This window comes from Pristis pectinata, chromosome 11 (genome assembly GCF_009764475.1).
Source record: "Pristis pectinata isolate sPriPec2 chromosome 11, sPriPec2.1.pri, whole genome shotgun sequence".
Taxonomy (NCBI): domain Eukaryota; kingdom Metazoa; phylum Chordata; class Chondrichthyes; order Rhinopristiformes; family Pristidae; genus Pristis; species Pristis pectinata.
In genome coordinates this window covers 22032409-22044550 of record NC_067415.1, presented here as the reverse complement: position 1 = coordinate 22044550, position 12142 = coordinate 22032409, and positions in this window count along the sequence as shown.

Sequence of the window (12142 nt, the reverse complement as noted above, 5' to 3'; positions counted from 1 at the left end):
AGACGCTTGTGAGTCTGCACTTAAGAGTATTGATTTCAGTTTTGGTCGCTCTGCTATAGGTAAGAGTGCAGAAAAGATTTACAAGGATGCTGCCAGGACTTGAGGGACTGAGTTACAGGGAGATGTTGGACAGTCTAGGACTTTGTTCCTTAGAGCGTAGGAGACTGACAGGTGATCTTATAGAGGTGTATAAAATCATGAGGGACATAGATAGGGTGTCTTTTTCCAGAGTTGGGTATCAAGAACTAGAGGGCAGAGGTTTAAGGTGAGAGGGGAAAGATTTTAGAGGAACACGAGGGGAAACTTTTTTATACAAAGGGTGATATCCATGTGGAATGAACTGCCAGAGGAAGTGTTTGAGGCCGGTACAATAATGACTTTTAAAAGACAGTTGGACAGGTACACGGATTGGAAAGGTTTAGAAGGTTATGGGCCAAACACTGGCAAATGGGACTAGCTTGGATGGGGCATCTTGGTCAGCATGGACCAGTTGGGCCGAAAGGCCTGTTTCCATGCTGTATGACTCTATGACTCTATATTGTTTCAAAACTATTGTCTTCATAACTGTGAATAGGCAATATTAACACCTTCCTCGTGTTACCAGTTTACACTAAACTGTTAAAAACATGTTGTGACATCCTTCATAGGACCTTCAGAGTTTCTGAACTGCCTCCACAATGCAATGCAGTCCTCTCTTAAAACTCATCATGAACATCAGCAGTCTTGTAGATGCTGAGCTCTTCAGCAGAACTTATGCAGTCTCATCTTCTCTGTTGTTGTCATTTGTGCAAAACACCATCGATATTAGCTTGCAATAGCACCTATGAGGTGACCCTTTTGTGGTCACTCGAAATAAATCAGCCTTTGTCCTGTCCAAACAGATTACAGACTCTTCCTTTGAATTACTTGCTTTTGAGGTTTGTGTGCAACCACATTGTTCTGAGGCAGCCATTTCACTGTGCAAAATTATGTCGTTCACTTATCTAAACATAATGGACTGTTCGTCATTGGGTTTGGACTCTTTATCCTTTCCTTAGTAATGCCGCACACAGGTCTGATTCTCTGGCCTGTTTGCTACTTTGCTTTTTCAATCTGCTTCTCAACCTTTGGGTGACCTCCACAAACGTTTATATAATCAACATTTCTGCCGTGGTATTTCACTACCATTGTGAAGAAATACTGTTTCACCAGTTGAACTATGGCAAAAGAGATGCATGTCCAGTCCTTACTGTGGTACCTGTGCACAATTCCATACCCTTACTTCACAGCCAAATGGGAACCATTACTTTCAATGCAAGTCACTTTCTGCAGGGACTTGCATTGCTCTGTAATTTGCTCTGTGACAATGCAAGGCTAGTTTGAATGGGCATTCTAAAATTAGATGGCTCCCAAAACATGCATGACAAAGCCTTCCATCTTCTGCAGCAACATGACTTTCATCCTTCTCACCTTTTGCACGCAAATGATCAGCTGACTGATCCATGAAGAAATCCATACTACCATTACCACTTCTGTAGGCTTGTTTATGGCTTGCACCTTGGAACTCTGTCTTGAATGAAATGACCTCAGATATTTTAAGTACAACCTTCACACTTCTGCCCCTTCCATATGTTGCCTTGAATGTTAAATTTCGCTTGAATTCTCCCATTTATCAATCTGCACATCAAAAAAATTCACAAAAAGGTCTGAAAATTATATCTTTTGCAACATTTATAACTTTTGAAAATCTCTGATGGCGGCCAATTGAAATGTCCCTTCAAAGTTTTCACTTTGTCCTTATATGAGACCTTCTCTGCAGTTCTAGTGATCAGTAGTCTCACCAATGTCTCATGTCCATATAGTAATTTGGTATTACAGCCTGATCTTTCACAGATAAAGTTTTATTTCAAATGATTTTCTGGATAAAGTGATTTTAATACTTAAAAGTTTACTGAACAGTACTTTCAAATGGCATTGTAAAAGAAAAAAAATGAAACAGTGGTTAGCAACAATACTTTGCCAATTATTCAGAATATTAGTTGCTGATTATGAAGATAAAACTATTTCTTAGTTAAGAAACTTGAAGGCTCTAACTGAAAAAATATAACCGTGTTATTCAGAAAAAGAACAATGCATTATTGTTACAGACTCAGTGAAAGTCCCTTTAAGATAGAGAGTGTGTGTGTATGTGTGTGTGGGGCGTGCTTACGTCAATAGAAGATAAAGGACGTAATGACGTTGTTGAAGTAAGAAGAAGAAGAAGAAGGAGAGAGAGAGAAGGGAGAGAGACACCAGCCTGCTTGTTTTCTCTATCGATGGATGAGAAACAATAACTGTGTTTGCCATTGAAATCCATGTATGGAAGTTGGAAGTAATCCGGTGGAGTTCACTTTGTTGCTGACCTGTAGAAGGAAACAGGTAGTTGTGTGTGGACGACCACGGTTCGGATGCTTTTCGGGGTGAGGAAGTCACTACCGAGTAAACACTGAAGTGTCGTTTGGGTTCCATTGTGGAACATTTGGATTTCGTATGTACTCTCTCTATGTTTTTCTACATCTACATCTTATCTTCAGACAACGGTGGTTGTTGAAGAAGCCCTTGCTCATGTTTCACCTTATGGCTTGCGGAACTGAACTTTAAGAACCATTCTGGAACTGGGAGTTTTGGACTTTGTCACACACACACACGAAGAGTTTAGTTTTGGGGTTAACGTTCGAGGTTTAACATTTTTGAATTCTAACATACTAACATTTTAACTTTTATTTTACGTATTATCATAAGTAGTGATTAATAAAATAGTTTTTAACACTGAATCATGCTCAGTGTGTTTCTTTTGTTGCTGGTTTGTGACATTATTATTAATGATTATTTCTCTGTAGAAATTCATAATAGTCTGTGCATAATTTTGAGTTAATAGCTTAATTGTATGATATTCTTGGCTTTTCTCTTTTAATAATTTCTATGATTAACACTTTGATAAAAGAGTAAACAGAGGAAGACCACCTTGATGTTTCTGATTCATTAAATATATTAAATATAACAAAGATCTAAGCTCTTAACACGACTTTATATACCGATGCAACTGCCAGGCTCCCTGTGACAGAGGCTGTACAAACTGTATCTCCTTATTAAATTTACACTTTTTGAACTATTTCGTGGATGTTACTTCTCATTGTAATGCTTCTCTACTGCCATCCAGTGCATGTTTGCATCCATTGCACATTCGACTGGGATATTTTTTGTTTGTGTACAGTAAATCTCTGATAATCTGGCATCCTTGGGACTTTGATAATGCTAGACCAGCAGATTTTCCAGACTGTTGGATGTTGCTCCCATTAATATGCAGATACACTTATATTTCTTTTTTTTATATTTTACATTGTAGTATCATAAATTTTCCAGTGGTTGTTTAAAGGGAGCAGTAAATATATAAGTACTCTGGAACCCGCTCGCACCGCAAACCTACCCAGTTTCCTGACCTCTAGTCTTCTGGACCCCAAATCTAGTTCTGGCTGCACACCTGGCCCACAGCCTGGATCCCAGGTCCAGCTGCACTCCAGACCCTTGGCTCTGACCACACACTTGACTTGCACTTTGGATCCCGTCTCATTTTCCGGATTAATGAGTGAACCAGATGCTGGACCATCAGGATTTCTGAACAATTGGATGTCTGATTATTGGAATATTGCTTTATTCAGCTGGTTACAATGATGCATCAGTGAAATTCAATTTTCAGTGAAATTCAATAGTAGGGTTGACAGTGGAGAAAAATGTTTAAGGTGGGGAATAGAGTACCAATCAACTGCTTTGGACCTGAAAGCTGGTTAACTTCAGGAGTTGCACTCAGCCATGAAAGTGGATAGCGTTTCTGACTTGTGCCTTCCTATATCCTGAAGGGCTTTACAGAGCAAGGCAATAAGTTACTTGCTGCAGAGCATGGGTTCTTGTAATTACAGTATTGATGTGGCTGGACAGTTGCTCTTCTGGACAATGGTGACCCTCCAGGATGATCTCTAATGGGAATTCAATGATGGTAACACCAGTGAATGTTAAGAATGGTTAGATTCTCATTTGTGGACTTAATGATTGTTTGTGTCACACAGAATGAATGTTACTTGCCACAATGCCTGACTGATGTACTGTATATAGATCTTGCTGAAAGTACACAGAGATTGCTTTGTTATCTGATAATTTGTGAATGGAACAGCACACTGTTCAGCCATGAGTGAACATCTTTGCTCTTATTTTTATGATAGACAGAAGATTATTGAAGTGGCTTAAGATAATTGGGCTTAGGACACTGTTCCAAAGAACAAATGAAGTTATGTTGTGGGTCTGAAATGATTAGTGCCCAACAAATGCAACCATCTTCATCCATGGTGATACAAACCAGCCAGTGGGGAGTTTTCATCTTGATTCCCATTGGTATCTTTTCTACTCAGGACTTTTGTAGTGACACTCAGTGAAATGATGTCGTGATCTCCATAACAGTCACTCTCACCTCACCTTTGGAATTTTACTTTTGCTCAAGTTCAGACTGTCTGAAGTTGAGTGTCCTAATAGACCCAACTGAGTATCATTCAGCAGATTATTGATCATTGCCATGTGACAACAATGTCAATGGTCTTGCCATCATTTACTGATGTTTGAGAACAAACTGATGAGGAATAATTGGGTGGATTGGATTTGCCAGCCAAAAAATTTACCTGCAAAGATGCTTTAGATTGGCAGCTTGCAGCAGGTGATTGAACCTGTTCATGGTCTGCCATTGTAAAATTATATAGTGCACAAAGGCCAAAACCACTTTGACCAATGAACACTTTTACTTTGAACACTATGTGCTGAACTGAGTTTGCTTCACGTTTTTGTGTGAGGTGGTGCATGAGGAGAGGGGAAATGGTTGGGAATTATTGGTGGCAACTGTGTGGTTATAATAATCCAGTGGGTATGGGAATCTGGACATTGGTTGCAATCAATAGCTTGTGGGGGGTGGGGGAGTGGTGCATGTGTAATCATTGGAGGACAAGGATCAGACTTACAATCAGGTTGTAGGGTGTGGATCACTTCCTGCAAGTTGGGTTGGGGTACCTGATGGACAGATGAAAAGGCTTCTAGTTCTTGAGACTAGGACCTATAGTTGCTCAGGTAGGTTACTTATAATTAAAAAACAACACATTCATTTTGGTAAGAATGCTTCTGCGTAAGTGGCTTGCACTATCTGCAGGCCATGTATGCATGATCAAAAACAAAATTGCGTTAAGTAGCATGTCAGAACCTGTCACAGTCAATTTCTGGGTGTTTTCAAGCATAGGTTTGTCAGACTTAGGGAGGGCTTGATGAAAAATCATCCTCAATCTATTATTTTATCAATGACTTTTTCATAATTGTATTGCATAGCACACTGCTGCTTTAGGTAGCTTGATAATGGCAAGATCAATCAGATATTTCCTCATGTAGAGTCTCTTACATCCAATAATCTAGTTAGGCTGCCCTTCATGACTTAGTCATCTTGTTTTCTATTGGTGTTACGGAACTATACTTGATGATGGACACCAAAGTGCTCCACTCATTTCTTGTTTTCTTCCAAATGATGTTCAACATGGAGGAATACTGATTCATTAACTGACAGATGGCCTTAGATGGTAATCTTAGATAGTTTCTTTGCCCATCTTTGAGGTGCTTTGTGAATAAGCCATGTTACCAAGGAGGACCCTACAGAGCTGAAAGGCTGGTTGAGTCTTTGTTGTATCTAAGTCTAAAGATGGTCTTTTATATAGTTTTATTGTATCTTATTGTAGCATTTTGGTATGAATGAGTCACTTAACTGTCCTCTGAAATGACCAATTAAATGTTATTTCTCTGGGACTTAGGTCAATTGTAGGTTAGAGAAGCTAATTTGCTTTCCTCAAAGGACCTTAGCGAACAAGAAGTGCTTTCAGAATTGCATAGTTTTGTCTTCACCTTTAGTAATAGCAGTTTCTGTGGTATATTTTAACAAATCTTCAGGGTCCTGGATTACTACACCAGCATAATTTATATGCTAACAAACCTTTGAATTTATTAAGTTTGACCATAAAGAACTTAAGGATAGCAGGAATAGATCATTCAGCTCTTTATGGTAGCTCTGCTGTTCAGTAAGATTAAGCCTAATTTTTCATCTCAGTACCACTTTCCTAAACAAAGCTCATATCCTTTGATTCCCTTTATGTCTAATAATCTAAAAGCAAAGTGATTTAGTATCTTGACAAAATCTCATGGTTCACAAATTGATGGAACATAATGTAGGAAAATGTGTGGTTATCCAACCTAGAAGAAAGAATGAAAATAAACTTATTATTTAAATGGATTGAGACTACAACATGTTGACTACAAAGGGATCTTGGGCTCCTAGTGTCTGAAGTACAAAGGTCTGGTGAGCAGATAGTAATTAGGAAGGCTAATGAACTGTTGGTCTTTATTGCAAGGAGTATGGAATAGAAAAGGAAGTTTAGAATGGACTTTGCCATGTGCTGGTGACACCACACCTGGAATACTACCTTTGCTCTCCAAATTTAAGGAAGGATAAACTTTCATTGGAAGCAGTGCAGAGAAGGTTCACTAGGTTGATTCTTAGGATGAAGAGGTTGACATATGAAGAGAGATTGAGCAGGCTCGGCCAAAATCATTGGTGTATAAGAACGAGAGGTGCTTTTATTGAATTATACAAGATTTTGAGAGGGATTGACAGGGTGGATGCTGAAAGGATGTTTCCCCATGTGCGGTTAACTAAAGCTGGGGGCACACTTTCAGAATAAGGGTCTTCCTACTTTGGAAGGAAGTGAGAAGGAATTTCATCTCACAGAGGTTTATGAATCTTTGGAATTCTCTACTCCAATGAACTGTGGAGGTGGACACTGAAAGATATTTGAAGTAAAAGGGAGTCAAGGGATATGGAGAGAGTGGGAAATGGTAATGTCCAGATTGGTTCAGCCATGATTTTATTGAATGGCATAGGAAACTCAAGGTGCTGATTGGCCAACTCCACCTCCTGTTTCATATGTCCTTATATTCTTAATGCCAGATATGATCCAGATCTTGATGTGAAAAAAATAGATGATAAAATGTAACACAAACATGAAGCAAAGAAAGAGGAAATTCAGGATTCATCACAACTTTGGAGTGATGCATGAGTTGTGAGCATTAATAAATTTCAAAACTTTTTTTCATTGATTCAGACAACAAATTTGTTTCCAAACCTGTATAAAATGGCAGGATAGAAAACACATTAAATTTGTTCTTTTTAATATTACTTATTTAACACAATATTGTTTTAAAAGTATATACGTTTGTTCACATAACAATAGTTTCTGCACTTTAAAATAATTTATTATAAATGAAGCACAAGGGATATTTTTAAGGGAATGCTATATAAATCCATGTTTTTCATGTATAATATACAAAAAGTTCACAACATGCCTGACTTTATTGAAACCAGTCCAATGAATAAAAGTCACTTATGATTTGGATAACATCTGAAAGAAAGTCTTGTATATTATTGAGCTGACAAGTGAATATTCATAGACAGAATGTTCAAGTGGTAGACAGACAGCATTAGTGACATGGGGATTTGCAAATCTAAACTCTGTAATCAACAGTAAGCCAACATGATTATTACACATTACATTTAAAAAAATCTTAATTGTTACAGCAAATTTCAAATTGGAATCTTACAACAAGATGTACAACAGAGTGTAGATTTAAGGCACTTGATAAATTTGATAAAAGAAAGAATCTTGTGAGCAGTGCCAAAGGGCTAATAGCTGTTATCATTTACAGTATTTGCAAGATTTGTGAGTGCTAAATACATTTAAATTTCAGGAAGGCATGCTTTTATGTCCACATCTGATATAAATTAATAATCAAGCACTAAAGATGCATTGTATACTCAAATTTTCCCGCGGCAAATATGTGGTTTATTGTTTTTACTAATAAGTAAGAAGTAAAGTGACATAATGAAGGAATAAATTAAAATATAAGACCTAAAGCAAATAAGCCATGGGATACTTGTAGATGAACAGTTAACAAAGAAACTTTTCTATATGTTATTTTAGTATAAGTGTTAAGTTATTTATTTTAAAATGACTAAGATATCGGAGACTGGGATATTTAATGTTAGGACACCTCGCCACTATTTACCGAATAATAAAAAGACAGTCAAGGTATTGTTGCAAATACTATTTTAACACTAGGCAAGTACATTCCAGCATTCTTTAGTTATTCAGATTTAAGAAGTGAAAACATGAAATCAAAAAGTTATTTTAAGATTGTCACTGTAAGTCATAATTGGGCTTAGTTATAATATTCAAGCAGAATAGAAAATGTGTTCTTGTTCAGCAGTGGTGCAATAATTATTTAATTATTAAAAATAAAGTTCGGGAAGTTTAGTTTTAATATTTATTTTAAAGCTCAGATTTCCCTTTAATTTACAGGTCTTTGTACTTTGATATTTTTTTCTAAAATGTGATCAAGACAATTAATTAATGTACATCTAGAAACACACTGAAATACCTATAAGTATTGTACTTCAGCTACAATATAAATTGATAACATTGAAAGCCTCTCTGGAATATAACTCACATTTTATTCCCCTTAGTAGTGGTTAAAGTTTTTCAGAACTAACAATGCAAAATATATATTAACCATGACAATCATTTTAAACAAAAATCAATGGGAACTAGGTTCATGAAGTTGGAACCTGCCAATTACTTTACAAATGGATGATATTTATATTTGGTAGAATATGTGCAATGTTATCCTTCTGCTACAAGTTTGGACATATAGGAAAAACTTCTATAGAAATTACAGGTGACAGTTCCTGTCTTTAAGGTTATGATACGATGTGTGACAGTTGATGGAATTTTGTGCTTAAAGGTTGGAAGGTTATTCGAAATGCTTTGAGATAATTGAATTTCTCTAGTTTCTTGACCACCATTCAAATTATTAATTTCTATAATCTTCAGTTTAAACAATACACTGAAGCAGATGTGTTTTGTAAAATGATTGTATACACCCATATCCAAAGGCAGAGATAATCAATTAAATTGCACTTCTACTTTAGAACACATGAACCTTTAAAAACTCATTGATGCTGCTATTTCCTATAGAATAAATATTAGGTAGTCCAGTAACTGCACCATAACTATACTGGACTCAAACTAAGATACCCAACTTTGAGATTCACTTCATTTTTAATTTCCCTTTCTATGCCTGGGTTCTCATGACTCCTGGCTAATCTTCTAAATGAAGTTCTTCAACACGGCAGAGCTTTCATTTCAATTTCAAAGTAAGTCAACAGGAAGGCCTACCTGTACAGTAAAGTGAATCTTCTTATTAGCGACTGGGAAGCAACTTTGATTGTGGTTGAAGTTATATTGCTGATGGGAGAACTGAATGAAGGCATCAACTGAGGAAAATGAAAGGGTTAGCTGAGAAAATAAATTCCTAGGCATAGTTTCAATCAAACCAAATATCTAGGATGTAGTTATATTTGATGGTATTGGTGTAAAACTGTTGTCTACTTAGTTGGATTACAGATAATGCAAAACCAAAATAACGCATAAGATTCCAAGATTTTCTACACAGAATACAGGAAAGCATTTAGCTTTAAGCTCTTGTCCAAATTAGGAATTAGTCACATAGGTTTATTATTTTTTGTGTACTTCAATCTTTCAGCCGGAATTGCAATAGAATGAGAAAGAATTTCTGTGACTGTTGCATTAACTGCTCCATTTACAAGGAGAAGAATATTTAAAAGTTGGAAATGATATACCAATAGTGATGCACCTGGAGCACCCACCCCACAAGGTCCACAGGATTTCACAGCAGTATCTTTTTGTTTCTTTGGCTGAAATCAGGCAAGTTTAAAACTTTACAGATCTGCCTCCAACATTCTTTGTTTATACACAAATTTTGGCTTGGTGTAGACTTACAGACCTTATTAATGCCACTTTAAGGCTGACTGACAGAACACATCATAGATAAATGCCACTTGAAATCTGCTCCACTGCTTTTGGAAATGCCTGCTGTCTTCTTGGCTCTGGAGTTATGCAGCTCAGCCCTGAAGTTAAGTGCAGTTTAAATTAAACCTACAGAAGCCAACGCATGGTTCAGTGCATCAGTGATACATCACTCTGCTACTTCATTTTTAAACATGAGAAGTAGGTGTAGATTATTCAGCCTTTTTGAGCCTATCCACTATGAAGTAAGATCATAGCTTAATTTCTACCTCAACACCATTTTTTCCCCTATTCCCATAACTTTCATGCCATTCCAGGGTAGAGAATTCTAAAGATTCACCATCATTTGAGTGTAGAAATTTCAGTCCTAAATGTGTAGCATTACTTTGAGATTTCTAAACTCCTTAGGCAGAGGAAACTTCCTCCCTGTATCCAACCTACTGAGCTCGCTAAGAATTTTGTATGTTTTGATAAGGTCATCCTATAATTCTTCTAAACTCTAAGGCATAGAGACCATATCTACTCAATCTCTCCTCATATGTCAAACCTTCACCATTGCAATGTATGCATTTTTAAGGTAAGACTAAAATTGTACACAATACTCCTGATGTAGTTTTATCAAGGCCCTATATAATTGTAGTAAGACATCTTTACTCAAGTATTCAATTCTCTTGCAATAAAACACCAATATATAATTTTCATTCTTAACTGCCTATCACACCAGCTGCCTTTGAACATCAATGTCCCCTAATCTGTCATCATTAAAAGATACTTACTATTTCTGCTTTTTCTATCAAAATGGATAATCTCAAATTTCCACATTGTATACCATCTGCCACGTTGTTGCCCATTCATTCACCATGTCTTTTTGCATCTTCATCACTACCCACATTCTCACTTAGTCTCATGCAAACTTAGAAATGTTACATTCAGTCCCTTCTGCCATTACAATATAGATTATGAACAGATGGGGCCCAAGCACCAATCCTGTGGTACCCCACTAATCACAGCCTCTCAATCTGAGAAGCACTCATTTATTCTTACCATTTGTTTTTGCTATATTAACCAACAATCCATGTTGATCTATTACCTCCAAATCTATGTGCTCTAACTTTATTCAGCAATTTCCCGAGTGAGACTTGATTGCAAGCCTTCTGACAACCCTAATACTCCTAATCCATTGGTTCCACCTCATCTACTCTACTAGATACATATTCAAAAATCTCCAGTTGATTAGCCAAATATGGTTTCCTTTTCATAAATCCATGCTGATTCTGTTCAATCATAATATTTTCTAAGTGTCTTGATATGACATCCTTCATTGATTCCAAGACTTTACCAACCACCGATATCAGGCAAACAGATTGTTAGTTTTGTTTTCTCTCTCCCTCCTTTCCTAAATAGTGGTGTCACATTTGTTAACCTTGAATCTGTAGGAACAATTCCAGAATTTATAGAATCCCAACTTTCAAAATTCTGGGATTCAGATCATCAGATTCTTGGGATTTATCAGTTTTCATGCTCATTAACCTTATTTTTTTAAATAATACTGATTTATTTTAGTTTCTTATTTGCACCTGATGCTTGGTTCTCCAGTAACTTTGGGGAAGTTATTTGTGTCTTCCTCCATGAGGACAGCGTTTGTTTAATCCCGTTATGAATTCTCTCACTTCTGTAAGGGACCCACGCTTGCCCTCATTAGTCTTTTTAAATACCTATAGAAGCTCTTTCTGTCATTTTTATATGTTTATCACCAGTTTATTACCATATTCTACTTTCCCTTCTTTATCAATTTCTGGATCATCCTTTGTTGAATTCTAAACCACTCTCAATACTCAGGCTTACTGTTCTCTCAGATAACTATATAAGCCTTTTCCTTAGATATTACGCTACCTTTAATTTCTCCTGTAATGCGCTGTTTTCTGTTGTGTCAGTGAAGCTAAACATAAGCTCCTTTGAGGCAGAGACAGGAGAATTTAATTCTATAAATGCAATACTGTCAATGTCTTTACTTGGAAATGGTTCAATAATTATTTCCTTTGTGTTTTACTAATGTTGTGAAACACAATCACCTATTAAGAATAAACCTTTACAATATTTAAGAATATCACCAAGAGCTTGAATTATGAAGTCACTAAGAAAACTTAGCTTGCATATCCTAGGAGACT